Raw genomic sequence first — 21251 nt, 5'->3', positions numbered from 1 at the left:
CATGTGTCATGTATGTCATTACACATATCCACCAATTGCAATGCCTACAAACATGACCAAATGTCAGGATTGCAGGACCTACACACCTGTGCATATAGTGTTGTGCATTCAGATAACATGCGTGTGCAGTTGCTAATGTATGCATGTGGCATGTATCCTAGTACATCATGCAGCTGCAATGCAGCCTCACCATTGCCAGCTGTATATGGTGATATGCTGAATGTACTGAAAGATGTACCACAGGTATGGACAGATGTGTTGAAATAACTAAGTGGTGGGGCACCTTTGCAGATGGATGTTTGCTGTGGACAGCTCACAGGTGTGTCACAAGCAGTCCTACAATACCCTGTGTAACTGGTAAGCAATGGTTTTGTTAATTGAAGGACATAACACACATCTTAGACAGTGGTCAGGGTGACAGCGAAGGTAAATCACTTAACACCTGTTAATAGATATGATGTGCATATATCAGCACTGTTGGCACAGGAAGCATCAGTACAGTTTGTAACATGTGCAATACTGCTGTACATCTGACATACATAACATGAACTAGGCAGGTCTGAGATTCACAGTATTGGCATGTGTGGTTGTGTGTGTGTCCATATATGTCACGTATTGTAGGGAATACATCTCAATTGTTACCCGCTCTCCTGTACACTAGTGTAAACATCTGTACAGACTGCAATGTAGAAAGCAGGACATAGGCAGGGGTGTATATCTCAAATATGTGAGGTATCTGTATGTGCATGACATAGGTGTATTAATTACTGAATGACATGGTGTGTGTATGTAGGGCTGACTGGCCCCCGGGGTGAGGATATATGTTATCATACTGAACTGATAAGACCCCTCCCAGTATCCAGGCAATGCATTCTACTATCCGTGTTTATGTCCCCGATCTTAGGCCGTACTGACTACCTGTACATGTGTATTCTCTGTGGCTCATCATGTAGGTGCACAGTATTGTAATGATGATTTGCACATAGGCAACTGTGTGCGAGTGTGTGTTACTGTGTCAGTGAAGCCATGAGTATGTGTGTGTGTGTGTGTGTGTGTGTGTGTGTGTGTGTGTGTGTGTGTGTGTGTGTGTGTGTGTTACAGTGTCACTGAATACATGTGTGTCAATACCTAAGTGTGTGGGTGCAGTTGTGTGTTGGCATCCTGTCATGTGAATGTGTATTACTGATTCCCATTGAGGCATCACACTTTCCACTGGCCTCTACCCTTGTAATCAGCTAGACCACTCTCTTACCTCACCACTCCATGCACCTGTACCTGTGATGTCACCCTTTATGGATGTCACATCTGCAGCCATATTAGCTTAATACACAGCTATCATGATCTCGGAATGGTAGACTTGTTTGTAACATGAGACATTCTCACTGGTATGTGGCAGCTACACGGTGCATGCTGGTATATTCATACATACCTGTGAGTAGTCCACATTGACATGTGGGACACCTATCTGCAAACACTGACATCCACCGGCACATGCAATTAGACCTGAAGAAGGCCAGCAGAACATCATGACCAACATGCATTTACTATTGTTACGCAAGACGCCTACTGTTAACAGTATTGTACATATGTACTACATGGTATATCTGCTGCCTGTCAACAGTCCTCAACATTTGTAAACTACACATATCATCCTAGTCTGTTCAACCTGTGAATCAGACCATATGAGCATGCCCCTGCACTGATGGTGTGGATGTCAGGGATGCGGTACAGGCATCATCATATACACAGGGTGTTAATGTTTGCTGGAGGCCTAGGCTGCACTGTTGTTACACATGACACATACTGTTAACAGTATTGTACACCTGTATTACATGGTATATCTGCTGCCTGTCAACAGTCCTCAGCATTTGTAAACTACACATATCATCCTTGTCTGTTCACCTTGTGCATCAGACTATATGAGCATGTCCCTGCACCAATGGTGTGAATGTCAGGAATGCGGCACAGGCATCATCATATGCACAGGGTGTTAATGTTTGCCAGAAGCCTAGGCTGCACCACTGGATGACATCATGTGTGTGAGATTGGGTCTTTGATTTAAATGTGTGTGTGTGGATGTTATGCATCTGTGTGTGTTGCGGTGCCCTACATATCTGTCCAGTGTGTGTGTGTATGTATGCATACAGTTCTGCCATGTGTCTGGCCTAAACAGGGGTATTATTGACAGCTGCAGACTGTACAGGCAAGGTTTTACAGTTCACAGTGTCCGGCCACGGACATGTGACCTGTGCCTGCCAGGGGTTGCACGGGTACTACCAGACAGAGGTGCAGATTGGGTACTGTTTGATGTCACTTGTCCACTGGAACCATGACCCTGTTGGGACCGTCCCAGGCCACATGCACATGGCCTGCTGTGTCGTGGTGTGGACAGCACAGCACCAGATGCACTGCTGCTGCTACCGCCACTCTGGGAGCGGGCATGTAAGGTAGCTCATACACGTAGACCTGACACAGGTGATGTAGCAGGCTTACATCCACGTGCTCGATGCCTCACTCCTACCAGATGTTCCAACACAGACAGATCACGCTCATGGATTGTTATGCCATGGTCAAGGACTCCAACAATGTCACCCAACCATCTATCCAAAGCATCAGCAATCTGCTGTTGAGCATTTACCATTGCCTGGATGCTGTTGTTTAATGAATGGACAGCAGCCCACTGTAGCCTCTGATCTTCTCTGTTGCACCATTCAGCACGTGCCTGTACCTCCATTACAGCCTGAAACATGCATCTGATGACACCAGCTGCTGTGCTCTGTCATGCAGGAGCATGTTGGCCAGAGGTCCTCCTATGAGCAGCACTGGCCACGTGCCTGTTTGGGGCACCACCAGTAGTTTGGCTGACACCATGGTGTGCAGGCACACCTTCCATAGTCCCCACACTTTCCTGTTCCAAGCTACCATGCACCAACTGTCCTTCCTATATGACCACTGGTGATGGGTTATGTGCAGGTATGGGATCTGTGTGCATGGATGAGGTGGATATAGATGGAATGGCAATCAATGGCACAGTTTCAGCCCCTGACAACTCTGCCTGTGTCCCAATCATACGTTCATCATCACTGCTATAGTCTGTGGGGATACTAACATCTGATGCACCGCAGGAGGGCAATGCACCTACATCACCTGTGAGGGCAGACAAGAGCTGTACATTACAATCTATACAATAGACACACACACACACACACACACACACGCACACACACACACACATGCATCTGATATGACAGAAGGCATGCATGTGATACGGCAGACAGCATGCAGCACAGACAATAATAGTGGTAGTTATACATCCCTAGGTTGCACACAACAGCATGCATGTGTCATAGCAGACGGCATGCAAATTACACAATCATAGTAGTGGTTAGCATACATCCCTGTGTTTCACCATGTGGACCAGTACAGTTTAACAGTGCACCTGCCTGATGTGTGGCATATGACCTTGATAATCACATGTAGTATGACGTGATCTGCTGATGTGTGCAATGACATGCATACGTGTTTAACACAATGGTGTCCTGTCAAATATACAGTGGGGCAATGGTGTTCCAATTCAATGTTGTCTGTCCGCCCTACAGATATACTGCAAATTTAGCTGATGTGCATGTCCATTGCAGGGAATCATGAGGCATCTCTAGTGCTATACAGTGTGAGTTACAGACAGGGTTCATAGCCATGACTGTGTTCAGATACAATACATATATACTGTGGAATGTGACCCATGTCACGGAGGTGTATACACACTAAACCATGATGTGGAAGTTGTGACACAGGTCACTGATGGGTATATGGATTACACCCCTGCACATCTGCATTCATATTGCTGCAGCCTGGCAACTATGACCAGACATGGTGAACACGTCAGTACACCATGTCCCTCATGACATCTGTGTACCACACACACACACACACACACACACACACACACACACACACACACACACACACACACACACACACACACACACACACACACACACACACACACACACACAAGGAGCTAGTATGGCATTTATGTTCAACACCAGCAATGGGAATGAACTGAATCTGTGGCCTGATGTGGATACTGTACAGGTGACTGCTGTCATGTTGCAACACCTTCAAGATGTTCAACACATCTTATGTGGTGGATTGATGTTATGCCTACACAAGATGTGCACAGGCCTGTAGGATGTCTAGTGTTCCACATCTACATTATGACCATTATACAAAGGCCATGGTTGAACCATGTGTAGCCATTGTATGACAGGGTGTCCACACAAGCACAACACATCTACTGTGTGTGTTGCTCCATGTCTCTGGCCATCCTCCATGGCCATGTGTGTGCATGTGTTGTCCAAATTATTGTGATGGACATCTACTTCACATCTGTGTTGTCCCATATGACATATATGCTCCACTGACAACAGGGTTATGCAGATAAAGGGTGGTATGTGGTATATGTTTTCAGGTTAGGTAGGCAGTGTAGCAGCCAGGCCAATAGATGTCATGGGCATGTCAAGATAGCACATCACATTGGGTGACATTCATAGCAGGGCTATGATCCACACCGGTGAAACCTGTGTGCTGGTCATACTCCAGCCCACTGTGTAGTACTGTTTGTATTCACCACATGTGTAGATCAGATCTGTTGTACATCCCTAAAGTGAACAGCACCTCCACCATTGTATGCACAGCTGTCAACACATCTGGAAATAAAGTTTGTGAGGATTCATGTCGGTGAGATGATTCACATAGTTTGCAAGTGTTGCATATGGGTAGTCATTGTGATGCATTGCAGGTCCAACCTGCATATTGTGACAGGACCATACATTATGTGTACATGTTGTGAATGGCCACATGGCAGATAGATTTGTGCATTACAGTTCCTGATAAATAATAACACTCACCTGCAATGGACTGCTGTCGCAGCAGAATGCCAGAGGTACCTAAATAGGAGTAACACAGCAGTATGACCATAATCCACCCCTCTATAAAGGCTACAGGGAGCAATGTGCATAACACATACACCAGTACATTAGACTATACTATGGTGTATGCGCATGTGTGCATACTATACTATACTATAGTATGCGGCATGTGTGTATACATGCCTTGCATATGATGTTACATTGCATATTGTACAGTGACACATGCAACTATATGGAATATAGTTGTTATAGGTGCAGTACTGACTTACCAGGCAACTCCAGGCTCAGTGGTTGAGAGACACCCACCTCCACAATATCGGCTAAGGCTTGTGGATGTGGTTCTGCAGGTGTCCCCAGGTTGGCCAGTAGCTCCTCAGTACGTGTGAGTGGGGGCTGGGTTGGTGGTCCACCACCTGTTGCACCTTGTTTCCTGGCGATTGCATTTGCATGCTGTTTTGCCCATCTAATGAGGTCTGTACAGTGTCTGTGCACCTGCTGGTATGCGCAGTTGTGGCCACCCACATCATTAACCCTCCTGCGAAGTTTCATCCACAGGGCATCCCTCTGCTGTGCATCCTGTGGCACATGGCTGAACAGAATATCGTGATTGTTGAGTAGGTATGGGATGAGGGCCTCATCCTCCAAGCATGTAAAAGGGGGAAGCCTTGCATGTGGCATACATGGAAGACATAATGCTGGAGACAGGTCAAAGTAACTCACAGAGACATCCAGAGCTACAACTGAACATACATGTGTATTGCATTAATTCAGTTTAAATAGTTGTATTTGCAAACCTACATGCCACTGACGTGTTTGTGTAACACACATGTGACACTCAATGCTGAGTGGATATTATCACCATATATGTGTGTGTGCGTGTGTCACCTGATTACATTGCTCATACTCCATGTGGTTGCTGTCTTGATGTGGGCATGTCTGTTTGCCTGTACTGGTGTTCCTACCTGTCAGCACATGGCTGGATGTATCCACTTTAATGCAGTCGACCTTGATGTAGTGTATATGTCACATATAAGGACTTACACTGCCTTAAGAGACATGACCTGTGACCCTGCAGACATACTCACATAAGGTTTTACATGTGTGTGTTCTGCCATATACATCTACATGGCAATGAACAGCGATTCATCATCCTGCCATGTATCACCTGTGTTGCACATGTGATACACATGGGACACTGGCTAGCCAGATGGTATTTGAAGGGATGGATATCAACTATAGCATGTACAGTCAAAGTCAACAAGTGGGCTACATGCCATGGGCCATGTATGAAGCTAGGATGAAAGGTTACCTGGCAGTAGCCAACAGGCAGGTCTGTGGGGCCAGGTGGAGCTGTGCCATATTACTGATCCACAGGGTTAATGATACATATACCATGCATTACCATGCGGTCATCACACCATGTCTGAGACGGGAGCGATGTGCAGCTTTGAAGGACAGGAATGCATAGTATGACAGGACTATGTCAAGTGTATGGGACAAGGATCTGTCCAGCATGTGATAGGTGGATATCCATGAAGTATGTGTTCGAAATCAGGATGAGTACACGTAGCATGTCCAGCATCACTGGGTTGGATATGGATTTATTCAGGGTATGCATCGTGCTACATAGTGGAGATGGGGAATGGGAAGGCTGGTGTAGACCATCTGCACATGGCCAATACCCCTTAAAGGAAATATGTGATCTGATATGGGTCAATTGAGTGTTCTGTATGACTGGACAATGATCTCTATATTCATGAATGGCACCCTATCATTATTAGGGTTGCCACATATGACTACCTGATAGGTGTGGTGACGTAGCTATCACAGGAAAGGCAACTGCCCAGCTGCATCCCTCACATACAAATGTCCATTATGTTGACTGCTGCCTAGGTGGTAGTTCATGGGTACAGGGTTATTAACATAGGGGTGACAATGTGAGTCAGCTATTGCTCCTAGGTCATAGTCATTCGCATACTTCAATAGGCAGATGCCTTCTGTTTGTCTGTGATGTATGGACTACAATGAGGGGGAATAAAATTCATTAACCCTGACATACTGTAGCTGCCACTGGTGTGATGATCACGTATTATTCAGACACCTGCTGTAGTGTTGGTTCTGCCAGCAATCCTGTTGCAAAACACTCCTGTGACATAGGAATGTACATCTAGTATACCGAGTGTAGGTGGTACACATTATGGGTGATGATGTCCTATTACCTGGCAAGGTTATGATATGCAGTGTGACATCAACCATGCTGTCATCTACCTGGCAAGATTACGATATGCAGTGTGACATCAACCATACTGTCATCTACATCTGTACTGCTGACATCACTTAAGCAATCAAGGTTCATGGCCTTCCAGACCAGACTCAGCAGGGTAGTAGTAAAGTATTTCCCATTATCAGTGGTGTCTCCCCCTTTGTGGGTTGTGATACCTGTTGGTGTGCACCATTCAGTGTGTACGCAACCTGACATGGAGCTATGTTTTATATGATGTCTACATGGAGAGCATCTTGTTTTGCCATATGTGTATGATACAACCTGTGATGTGGGCAGGTCCCATGCAGACTGAGCGCAGCTTGTACCTGCATAGTTGTGGGTACAGAGGCCATGTAGTGTACATGGATATATGCTTGTGTACCTCTTGAGGGGAGGGGGGCATTTGTTTATATTATCCAAGACCCTATCTGGTTTGCTTATTCATGCTAAGCACTTGTTCAGGACTTGTAAACACTATGTAAGCTAATAATTACTATAGCACTCAATCTTCCTCATTACCTACAGGTAAGGGTGAACAGGTTTTGTACATACTTTTCTCACTTGTGTAGAGTAATGCAGCTCTTGCACTCACTTTCCTCACTTATCTAGGTGAATGTAGTTCTATATTCAGGCATGTCCAAGAGTCAACTGCCAGTGTTCTCACCTGTCTATCTGATGAATCTGGACATCTTGAGGCAATGTACACATTGCCCCATGTGCACAGACAAGCCTCTCTGCCTACCACCCAACACTACAACCTGTGAGAGATGCATTCATCTAGCCAAACTGGAGGTAAAGGTCTCTCCAACCAAGCCTGACCCTGACTGCCATGTGGAGAAGGTACACAGTCGCACAACACCACACTCATCACATAAGTCTCATTGAATCTACTCCACCATTAACTGGGAAAACTACTTGTGTACCAACACATTAGCTCAACAGTTTCTGGAATTCATAAACACCAATGCCCTGACTCAACATATCTACACACCCACCAGGGGCAACAATATCCTAGACCTAGTCATTACCAACATGAGTGACTGGTGCTTCACACGTGAAGTCAACTCCTCATTGGTCCGATCAGACCATGTGCTGAACACAGTTGATGTCCACATCCTGCACCTACCCCCCCATTAAGGGAACCACAGTGTAATATGTATACAAGGCCAACTACATGCTACTTTAGACAGACGTGGTGGATGTCATGACACCCATGCAGATGGACAGTACTGTTACAACTGCTGAATCCTACACAAATGCACTCTATAAGCACTTACAGGAGTGCATGGCTTGTGCTATCCCAAACAGAACCAGGATGCTTTACTCCTTATTAACTAAACCAATCTGGTGGTCCCCTGCCATAAACATATTGTACTACAGGAGGAAGACTGTTGCAATCGAGAGTACAGTAACCTGCATGGAGGAGATCCCTGGCCAGCCTCAGTAAGAAGGTGAGATCCCTTATAAGATCCTCCAAAGCTAGCTATGAAAGCTATAATGCAACTAATACCAACAACAACCACAAAGCATTCTATAGCTATGTCACATATCTCAATGTCAACAACCAGATCTGCTCTGAGTTACAGCACAAAAGCATGAACATTACAGAAACAATTGATATTGGCAACATCCTGGCAGATCCCTCTCAAAGCTACATACTCTAAAGGCAATATCACAGCATACATGCGACCGGACAACATCCCAGGCTGTGTTTTACATGAACTTCAGATCGTACTGTCTCACCACCTACGCACCATGTTCAATAATAGCCTCACATCGGGCATAGTGCCCCCTGAATGGTGCACAGCAACAGTTATCCCACTCCACAAAGGTGGCGCCACAACAGACCATGGGACCTATTTCTCTATAGGCCTGACTAGCCTGGTCTGCAAGGATATGGTGCACACCATGGATCACTGTCACAGAGACATTGGGTACCTCCCAACCTTTGACCCCTCCCTGTTTGGCATTGTTAAGGCCGGACCATGCCTCCTAAACCTGGTGGACTTCTTAGAGACCATTACCAAGGCATTAGATGAGGGTAAGGAGGTCCACACAGCCTACCTAGATCTCTCATAGGCTTTCAACACCATTCCTCCATCTGGTATTATCAACATACTCATCTGCCTGAACATTAACCTCTACGTCATGTGATGGTTTGCAAAGTGGCTCACAGACAGAACCCACACAGTGGGAGTTGAATACCTTAGGTCCGACTGTATACCAGTTACAACTGGCGTCCACCAGGGCTCAGTCCTAGGACCCCTCATGTTTGTTATATGCATCTCTGATGTACAGAAAAGCACAGGAGTGCTTTAGCTGAAAAGGTTCGCAGAAGACTGCAAACTAGGGGACATAATTATTTCCCCAGCTGCTACAAACACCCTCTGGAAGGGTCACACTGAGACAAATACCTGGTGTTAATATAATAGCATTAAGTTGAATGCCTAAAAGTGCATAGTCATCCCCTTTGGATATAACTAATTACCCATGGACTACCACATAGGTGCTAGTCCCCTACATACAGAGAAGGAAATATGGATCCGGGAGCCCCAGTAGATAGCAATCTCTCCTTCGATACTCATAATGACAAGGTAGTTAGAATATCCTTCTACATGGCCCCCCTAATCTCTAATGGGTTCGCATTCAGATCAGAGGGGCTGTTGTGACTCTGCACATGTCATATTAGACCCATTAAAGGATACAACACCCCATTTGGGATATGCCTTACAAGACAACTGCAACAGCTTGGAAGACCACACCAGTACCACACCAAGAGGATTACTGACCTCAAACAGATGACCTATGCAGCCCAAACTATGAAACTCCAGCTGTACTCAGTTGCATACCACAAACTCACAAGTGATCTCTGCTTGACATACAAGGCCCATGTCCAACCCTGTATTGCTGGATATGCTCCACCTAAACAGAAGCTCCTCAGAGCCACACGCTCTAGGGATATACACCTAACCACAATGATGAGTAGGATGTGCTGGATGGATAGATTCCTGACCTGGACACTCCCTATGCTTTGGAACATGATTCCAATGTACATCAGGCAGGGCCCCTCATGAGCACTCTTCAAGGGAAACATTTACGTGTGGATGGGAGACAGACATGTACCGAGGGGATCACTGCAGTGGCTCTGCTGGACAGAGGCACAGGGAACTATTGGCTCTGCCATTCAGAGGCACAGGAAACCAACCTATGGGGGTGGCGAATGCCAACACATGCTAGCTAGGCTTACAGATACCCTTGATAAGTCAGCCTAGAACCTACCTTTGCACATATTACAGGTCTTATGTGCATGGAAAGTTAAATAGCTCTTCCATTTTACTTTGCTATCATGCTGATAAAGTATTGGCTCACTAAAAGACATATGTATCCTGTTATTGTGTATTGTAAATGCCAATTGACATAACTAATGTTTGCCTTACATTACAGTAATGCTATGTAGCTTGTAATACATATATGCCTACAATACTGTACATTACACAGTTATTGGCACAATATCCCACAATGCAAATCATGCTTGCACAGTGGCCCAATATTCCACATGTTATTCTCTGTAATACACCCATACATATGGCTACAGTTACAATACAAAAAGACAAAAAAGATGAGAGCCAGCAAAACATGACCCAATAAAGAAAAACCTTTTATTGGTAATAAACCATAATCAATAAAACAGCAAAGAACAGTACAGACCGGTTTCGGCTGGTTAACTAGACACAGCCTTCTTCAGTGTGAAACTTAGCAAATTCAAATCTGTCATTAAATACACTACAAACAAAAGTGATTGGATAAACCTATAGCTTGTCATTTAATACTGGTGGAAATAAACCACCTAACTTGATAATCCATTTTTTCTCTTTAGAGTTCAATAAAGAATGCCAACCTGTTTTGTTCACTTTTTTGCCATGAATAATGTCAATAATGGTAAACAGAAAAGTGGCTGTAGGATGTGTTTGCTGATGTTTATAAAGAGCAGTGTGTATTCTGCCTTTTTTAATGTTGCTAATGTGCTCCGAAATTCTCAGTCTTAATGGTCTAGAAGTTTGACCTATATAAAATGCCCCACATGTGCATGTGGCTAAATAGACTACCCATTCAGAGCTACAATTGGCAAAGAACTTGATATTGTATACGATAGCAGAATTTCTACTGGTAAATTCTTTCGTTTTTAAGATTTTGTTACAATTTGTGCAATGTCCACAAGGATAACATCCTACTGGTATACTGCCAGTAAGAGTAGTTTGGATTGGTTCTGGAATACCTGTATCATGTATATGTTTATAATGACTGAAATGACTACCCAGATTTCTGCCTTTCCTAAAAGAAAAAAGACATTGATCAGGGACAATAGTGGACAAATCATTATCATATAGTAATAGATTCCAATGTCTATTGATACTTTGAATTAGACCGTCCGAATTCCTGCCATAAGTAGTGGTAAACCTAATAGGTTGGGAGATGGGTTGGTGATCCGTTTTGTAAGTTAATAAATCATCCCTGTTCATATGGCTGACTTTATTTATAGCATCAAAAACATGCCCCATTTTATATCCCCTGGTTCTAAAACGTCTAGTTAAATCCCTGCTTTGTTCTTGAAAAGAAGTCTCATCAGAACAAATACGTTTCATCCTGATGAATTGGGATTTTGGGATGTTTTTGGAAATATGAGGGCGATGAAAACTGGAGGCATGTAATATAGTATTATATTCAGGATGTTTCCTATAAACAAGAGTCCCAAGTGTGGTCTGGTAATCTATTAACAGAAACGTCTAAAAAAGTTATATGATTGTGGTCATAATGTAAAGTAAACTCAAGGCCCCATTTGTTATTATTGAGGTATGCTAGAAAGTCAAATAACCCTGCAGGTTCACCCTTCCATACAGCCCAGCAATCATCAAGGTAACGTCTCCAAATGTCAAGTTGTTCTAAGAAAATATTATTGTTACTGTTATATATAAGATCATTCTCAACATAGGCCATAAAGAGGTCCGCGTAAATGGGTGCAAAAGATGAACCCATGGCAGTACCCTTGGTCTGACAGTAACAAATGTCCTGATAAAAGAAGACATTATTGGTCAAAACGTATGAGGCCATATCCAACAGGAATTCATTATAATCAGAAGAATATAATCCAGAGGTATTAAGCCAGTAAGAAAGAGCTTCTAAGCCACCAGAGTGAGGAATATTGGTGTATAGTGCACTTACATCAAAAGTACACATACGCCAATCAGGCTCAAGTTGTGTATCGAAATGATTTGTAAGAAGTTAGTGGTGTCTCATAATCTTGAGCAAATGGAAAGAAGTAGTGGCTTAAGTTTGTTAGTCAAAAAAGGGATAATGGCTCTGTAATATATCCCTGCCTGATACAATTGGTCTGCCTGGTGGGTATCTGGGGTCCTTATGTATCTTTGGCAAAATGTAGATGTATTGATTCAAAGAATCACGAACCAAAAGTTGATGCATAGTATCATTGTCAATAATGGAAGCATCCCTAGCATGGGACAAAAATTCTTGAATTTCATTTTGAAATCTAGGTGTAGGATTAATAGCCATTTTGGCATAATGTTTTTCATCAGATAATTGTCTCATTGCTTCCTGATCATAGTATTGCCAATCAAGGACCACAACAGCACCACCTTTGTCCGCTGAAATAATCACAATGTCATGATTATTTTGTAAATCTATGATGGCCTTTTCTTCAGATATGGAAATGTCATTAGGTTTAATACTGGATACTGACCTAGCATAATGTAAATCTTTGAGAATATTGTTCTGGAACTGTAGGACAACAGGGTGCATTGGTGGAGAAAATTCTGATTTGTGATAAATAAATTTGTCTGAAAACCCAAAATCATTGTTAGTGCATCCAAAAAACATTTTTAAATTAAGCAATCTACAAAAAAAAAACATCTTGTGCAAATGAGTCTTCAGGAACAAAAAAAGCAGGAACAAATGTTAACCCTTTATTTAGAATTGTGACTTCAGTTGGTGATAAAACATAACTGGATAGGTTTAAAACATTATTATTCGGTAAAGTATCTATTTCTACATTGCTAGTTGTAGTAAACCTTGGATACCGCTTGTTGCCTTTATGTTTCCTGCCCCCTCTTTTATATTTGTTCCTAAAGGGACCCCTGGTGAAACTCTTTTGGGTGTGGGTGACCCAGATACGGTCTGCAGCTCACTCTCCAGGCCAGAGGAAGGCTCATCAGTTGAGGAACCAGTATCAGAAGCATAATTCTTCAAGATAGATTTAGGTCTTTTTCTCTTTGAGGGGCGACTTTGTTGTATATTAAATTTCATATGTTTCGTAGAACTAAAGGGATTACTCCCCTGATAATCAGCCAGATCTCTATTAAATTTTTGGATTTTCTTTGATTTTAATTGGGTCTCCAGATTGTTTAGGTCAGAAACTACTTTATTGAGTTGTTTAGCAAAAAAGGTTTAATTCTCAAAGGGTTTGACTTCATTGGCCAGACCCAAAACAATATTTACTTCCTTATCAATGATACGCTCATAAAATTTATTTAGAGCCTTCACAAAATACATGCTGGCTTGGTGTTGAATACCAGCCCATTCCTGTGATAGGTCTTCATCAATATCTGCCACTAGGGGCTGGATCCTTACTCTTAACCCATGTGGGGTAATGTCCTTAGCAATATATGCTTTGAATAGTTTTGCATGCCAAACAGTAGATCTCAATGACCTAAGGTGTTTGTGTAATTTGTCAAATGCCAAATTACAAATGGTTTCAGACCCAATAGGTGCATCCATATTAGTATCATTGGTACTGGATCAAAATTCAAAAACTCTTAGGTCTTCCCTATCAGAGGATCGACCCGAAACCAGGCTGAGAAGATCCATAGTACTTAATACAAAAAAACTTAGTACAAATAGACAATAATAGCTCAGAGGCTACGTCATATAAAGAGACAATAATGGACCCAATAATAAATGGACCACGTCTCACAAATCAGAAAAGTGAGTAGAACAGAATGGACATGGATCCAAATACCTGGGAATAAAGAATGTAACAATCAATCTAACACAATATTGGTAGAAAAAACTCAAAAAACTGGAGACCCAAGTACTAATATCCAGAGTGTGGTATAACAGCAAAAAGATATAATAATAAAAAAGATTTGGCCAGATTATCAGGGAGAGTAAACAAGACAAAAAGTCCCTCAGAATAAGAGAAAGGACCAAATCAACTGATGTTGAGATACTGGACTGAACTGAATAATATAATAGCCTCAATATGATCAAAAATGGAACACATGTATAGTAATACAATTGTCAATTCCTAGTTTGAACAATGGCTAAATACCCAAACAAAAGTTGCTGGGTGGTAAAAAACATAAAACAATCTTAGGCCACAGTAATCACAATATCCAGGCACAGCCAAATATAACGAAAATTAGAAAAAAATGCATATAATAAAGATAAAGTCCTCAAAATATTATATAGGACCAGACCATTAAATGGAACCAATATACTGATATATCGTAGTATATAGATAGAATTGAACACCCAATGAACTGGATTAAATATATGGACAATATCTGAAATTTTATAGGAAAAACGCCTTGCCAGTACAGTTGAAAATTGTCATAAAATCAGCAAGTTATAGGGCAAGCTATACATATGAATCATATAATTTCTCAGAGGTCTAAGTTGGTGATAAAGTATGTAAAATACACATAACTAATATTCATCAGCAACTGTGGAGACCCTATCTGACGCCTATATAAACCTGCAAAATATAATCAAAAAGTATACTTGCAGTGACAAAGGACAAAAGTTGACCAATAACTGACAATGGCAGTATAAAAATAAACCAATTCTACAATTATGCAGATTAGAAATGTCCATCAGATGAATCGACGCCAAAAAACGACCAGTTCAACCAAAATGCTTGATGGTAGCAACAGTTGTAAACACAGAAGGAGATTCGCGAAGTCAGTAATTTAAGCACATAGATGGAAATGGCTCACAGTCACAACCAGATATTTATGATAGTTCAATTATATCCATAGGTCCCAGAATTTAATAAATCCAAAAGGAAAATTGTAGCGATTATTATTGTATACACAGTTCCATCCAAAAGCGAAGATGTAACGATCAAACCCAAAGTTACGTATATCCTAGACGTATAGAGTTCGTATTAATCTAATGAAAGAAAATACAATATACTCATCATAAATCAAGTTGCAAAGATTTTAGAGGCAGTTACCACAATGAAATAATCCAAAAGATGATAAGATCCAACCCTGCGAATGAACAGCAGACCGCACCAAGGTCACGCCAATGCCCAGCTGAAACCAGAGTGTAACAGTCAAAACGGCACTTCCTGAAGGTAGGTAGCGTATGCGAGGCGCCAAATATCCATAGTAAATATGCATTCAGAAAAATAGAATGCAATTAGAACTAGTGGTTTTAAGATGTACACAGCAACCAAATTCCAGGATAGTAGATCTAAACAAGTTAGTCCACGAACAATACACAAGGTGGAATTAGTCTGTATAAGTAAATCAATCCAAAAAAACGGAAAAAATGGAGTTTATCAAAAATAACCAAGCACATCCATATATTCAAAATGTAGAGAATAAATGGATATTCCACAGCAGTAGGTAATCCAAATGAGTGATAATAAAAAATGATAAAGAGCTTAGAAAACAAAGCTCTTGTAGGGTCAGGCTTCCAGCATGCAAAGGAAAGAACACTGTATCAAATATAAAGCATGCACGGAAGCAACTGCACGGCTCAATAGGTAATCCAAAAAGACAAAAAAGATGAGAGCCAGCAAAACATGACCCAATAAAGAAAAACCTTTTATTGGTAATAAACCATAATCAATAAAACAGCAAAGAATAGTACAGACCGGTTTCGGCTGGTTAACTAGACACAGCCTTCTTCAGTGTGAAACTTAGCAAATTCAAAGCTGTCATTAAATACACTACAAACAAAAGTGATTGGATAAACCTATAGCTTGTCATTTAATCCTGGTGGAAATAAACCACCTAACTTGATAATCCATTTTTTCTCTTTAGAGTTCAATAAAGAATGCCAACCTGTTTTGTTCACTTTTTTGCCATGAATAATGTCAATAATGGTAAACAGAAAAGTGGCTATAGGATGTGTTTGCTGATGTTTATAAAGAGCATTGTGTATTCTGCCTTTTTTAATGTTGCTAATGTGCTCCGAAATTCTCGGTCTTAATGGTCTAGAAGTTTAACCTATATAAAATGCCCCACATGTGCATGTGGCTAAATAGACTATCCATTCAGAGCTACAATTGGCAAAGAACTTGATATTGTATACGATAGCAGAATTTCTACTGGTAAATTCTTTCGTTTTTAAGATTTTGTTACAATTTGTGCAATGTCCACAAGGATAACATCCTACTGGTATACTGCCAGTAAGAGTAGTTTGGATTGGTTCTGGAATACCTGTATCATGTATATGTTTATAATGACTGAAATGACTACCCAGATATCTGCCTTTCCTAAAAGAAAATAGACATTGATCAGGAACAATAGTGGACAAATCATTATCATATAGTAATAGATTCCAATGTCTATTAATACTTTGAATTAGACTGTCCGAATTCCTGCCATAAGTAGTGGTAAACCTAATAGGTTGGGAGATGGGTTGGTGATCCGTTTTGTAAGTTAATAAATCATCCCTGTTCATATGGCTGACTTTATTTATAGCATCAAAAACATGCCCCATTTTATATCCCCTGGTTCTAAAACGTCTAGTTAAATCCCTGCTTTGTTCTTGAAAAGAAGTCTCATCAGAACAAATACGTTTCATCCTGATGAATTGGGATTTTGGGATGTTTTTGGAAATATGAGGGGGATGAAAACTGGAGGCATGTAATATAGTATTATATTCAGGATGTTTCCTATAAACAAGAGTCCCAAGTGTGGTCTGGTAATCTATTAACATAAACGTCTAAAAAAGTTATATGATTGTGGTCATAATGTAAAGTAAACTTAAGACCCCATTTGTTATTATTAAGGTATGCTAGAAAGTCAAATAACCCTGCAAGTTCACCCTTCCATACAGCCCAGCAATCATCAAGGTAACGTCTCCAAATGTCAAGTTGTTCTAAGAAAATATTATTGTTACTGTTATATATAAGATCATTCTCAACATAGGCCATAAAGAGGTCCACGTAAATGGGTGCAAAAGATGAACCCATGGCGGTACCCTTGGTCTGCCAGTAACAAATGTCCTGATAAAAGAAGACATTATTGGTCAAAACGTATGAGGCCATATCCAACAGGAATTCATTATAATCAGAAGAATATAATCCAGAGGTATTAAGCCAGTAAGAAAGAGCTTCTAAGCCACCAGAGTGAGGAATATTGGTGTATAGTGCACTTACATCAAAAGTACACATACGCCAATCAGGCTCAAGTTGTGTATTCGAAATGATTTGTAAGAAGTTAGTGGTGTCTCGTAATCTTGAGCAAATGGAAAGAAGTAGTGGCTTAAGTTTGTTAGTCAAAAAAAGGGATAATGGCTCTGTAATATATCCCCTGCCTGATACAATTGGTCTGCCTGGTGGGTGTCTGGGGTCCTTATGTATCTTTGGCAAAAAGTAGATGTATTGATTCAAAGAATCACGAACCAAAAGTTGATGCATAGTATCATTGTCAATAATGGAAGCATCCCTAGCATGAGACAAAAATTCTTGAATTTCATTTTGAAATCTAGGTGTAGGATTAATAGCCATTTTGGCATAATGTTTTTCATCAGATAATTGTCTCATTGCTTCCTGATCATAGTATTGCCAATCAAGGACCACAACAGCACCACCTTTGTCCGCTGAAATAATCACAATGTCATGATTATTTTGTAAATCTATGATGGCCTTTTCTTCAGATATGGAAATGTCATTAGGTTTAATACTGGATACTGACCTAGCATAATGTAAATCTTTGAGAATATTGTCCTGGAACTGTAGGACAACAGGGTGCATTGGTGGAGAAAATTCTGATTTTTGATAAATAAATTTGTCTGAAAACCCCAAATCATTGTTAGTGCATCCAAAAAACATTTTTAAATTAAGCAATCTACAAAAAGAAACAACATCTTGTGCAAATGAGTCTTCAGGAACAAAAAAAAACAGGAACAAATGTTAACCCTTTATTTAGAATTGTGACTTCAGTTGGTGATAAAACATAACTGGATAGGTTTAAAACATTATTATTCGGTAAAGTATCTAATTCTGCATTGCTAGTTGTAGTAAACCTTGGATACCGCTTGTTGCCTTTATGTTTCCTGCCCCCTCTTTTATATTTGTTCCTAAAGGGACCCCTGGTGAAACTCTTTTGGGTGTGGGTGACCCAGATACGGTCTGCAGCTCACTCTCCAGGCCAGAGGAAGGCTCATCAGTTGAGGAACCAGTATCAGAAGCATAATTCTTCAAGATAGATTTAGGTCTTTTTCTCTTTGAGGGGCGACTTTGTTGTATATTAAATTTCACATGTTTCGTAGAACTAAAGGGATTACTCCCCTGATAATCAGCCAGATCTCTATTAAATTTTTGGATTTTCTTTGATTTTAATTGGGTCTCCAGATTGTTTAGGTCAGAAACTACTTTATTGAGTTGTTTAGCAAAAAAGGTTTCATTCTCAAAGGGTTTGACTTCATTGGCCAGACCCAAAACAATTTTTACTTCCTTATCAATGATACGCTCATAAAATTTATTTAGAGCCTTCACAAAAGACATGCTGGCTTGGTGCTGAATACCAGTCCATTCCTATGATAGGTCTTCATCAATATCTGCCACTAGGGGCTGGATCCTTACTCTTAACCCACGTGGGGTAATGTCCTTAGCAATATATGCTTTGAATAGTTTTGCATGCCAAACAGTAGATCTCAATGACCTAAGGTGTTTGTGTAATTTGTCAAATGCCAAATTACAAATGGTTTTAGACCCAATAGGTGCATCCATATTAGTATCATTGGTACTGGATCCCAATCCAAAATCTCTTAGGTCTTCCCTATCAGAGGATAGACCCAAAATCAGGCTGAGAAGATCCATAGTACTTAATACAAAAAAACTTAGTACAAATAGACAATAATAGCTCAGAGACTACGTCATATAAAGAGACAATAATGGACACAATAATAAATGGACCACGTCTCACAAATCAGAAAAGTGAGTAGAACAGAATGGACATGGATCCAAATACCTGGGAATAAAGAATGTAACAATCAATCTAACACAATATTGGTAGAAAAAACTCAAAAAACTGGAGACCCAAGTACTAATATCCAGAGTGTGGTATAACAGCAAAAAGATATAATAATAAAAGAGATTTGGCCAGATTATCAGGGAGAGTAAACAAGACAAAAAGTCCCTCAGAATAAGAGAAAGGACCAAATCAACTGATGTTGAGATACTGGACTGAACTGAATAATATAATAGCCTCAATATGATCAAAAATGGAACACATGTATAGTAATACAATTGTCAATTCCTAGTTTGAACAATGGCTAAATACCCAAACAAAAGTTGCTGGGTGGTAAAAAACATAAAACAATCTTAGGCCACAGTAATCGCAATATCCAGGCACAGCCAAATATAATGAAAATTAGAAAAAAATGCGTATAATAAAGATAAAGTCCTCAAAATATTATATAGGACCAGACCATTAAATGGAACCAATATACTGATATACCGTAGTATATAGATAGATTTGAACACCCAATGAACTGGATTAAATATATGGACAATATCTGAAATTTTATAGGAAAAACGCCTTGCCAGCACAGTTGAAAATTGTCATAAAATCAGCAAGTTATAGGGCAAGCTATACATATGAATCATATAATTTCTCAGAGGTCTAAGTTGGTGATAAAGTATGTAAAATACACATAACTAATATTCATCAGCAACTGTGGAGACCCTATCTGACGCCTATATAAACCTGCAAAATATAATCAAAAAGTATACTTGCAGTGACAGAGGACAAAAGTTGACCAATAACTGACAATGGCAGTATAAAAATAAACCAATTCTACAATTATGCAGATTAGAAATGTAGATTAGAAATGTCCATCAGATGAATCGACGCCAAAAAACGACCAGTTCAACCAAAATGCTTGATGGTAGCAACAGTTGTAAACACAGAAGGAGATTCGCGAAGTCAGTAATTTAAGCACATAGATGGAAATGGCTCACAGTCACAACCAGATATTTATGATAGTTCAATTATATCCATAGGTCCCAGAATTTAATAAATCCAAAAGGAAAATTGTAGCGATTATTATTGTATACACAGTTCCATCCAAAAGCGAAGATGTAACGATCAAACCCAAAGTTACGTATATCCTAGACGTATAGAGTTCGTATTAATCTAATGAAAGAAAATACAATATACTCATCATAAATCAAGTTCCAAAGATTTTAGAGGCAGTTACCACAATGAAATAATCCAAAAGATGATAAGATCCAACCCTGCGAATGAACAGCAGACCGCACCAAGGCCAAGCCAACGCTCAGCTGAAACCAGAGTGTAACAGTCAAAACGGCACTTCCTGAAGGTAGATAGCGTATGCAAGGCGCCAAATATCCATAGTAAATATGCATTCAGAAAAATAGAATGCAATTAGAACTAGTGGTTTTAAGATGTACACAGCAACCAAATTCCAGGATAGTAGATCTAAACAAGTTAGTCCACGAACAATACACAAGGTGGAATTAATCTGTATAAGTAAATCAATCCAAAAAAACGGAAAAAATGGAGTTTATCAAAAATAACCAAGCACATCCATATATTCAAAATGTAGAGAATAAATGGATATTCCACAGCAGTAGGTAATCCAAATGAGTGATAATAAAAAATGATAAAGAGCTTAGAAAACAAAGCTCTTGTAGGGTCAGGCTTCCAGCATGCAAAGGAAAGAACACTGTATCAAATATAAAGCATGCACGGAAGACACTGCACAGCTCAATAGGTAATCCAAAAAGACAAAAAAGATGAGAGCCAGCAAAACATGACCCAATAAAGAAAAACCTTTTA

This window comes from Protopterus annectens, chromosome 7.part0, assembly GCF_019279795.1.
Source record: "Protopterus annectens isolate FY-2018-M chromosome 7.part0, PAN1.0, whole genome shotgun sequence".
Taxonomy (NCBI): domain Eukaryota; kingdom Metazoa; phylum Chordata; order Ceratodontiformes; family Protopteridae; genus Protopterus; species Protopterus annectens.
The sequence above is the reverse complement of the archived record's forward strand: the minus strand, read 5'-3'. Positions refer to the sequence as shown.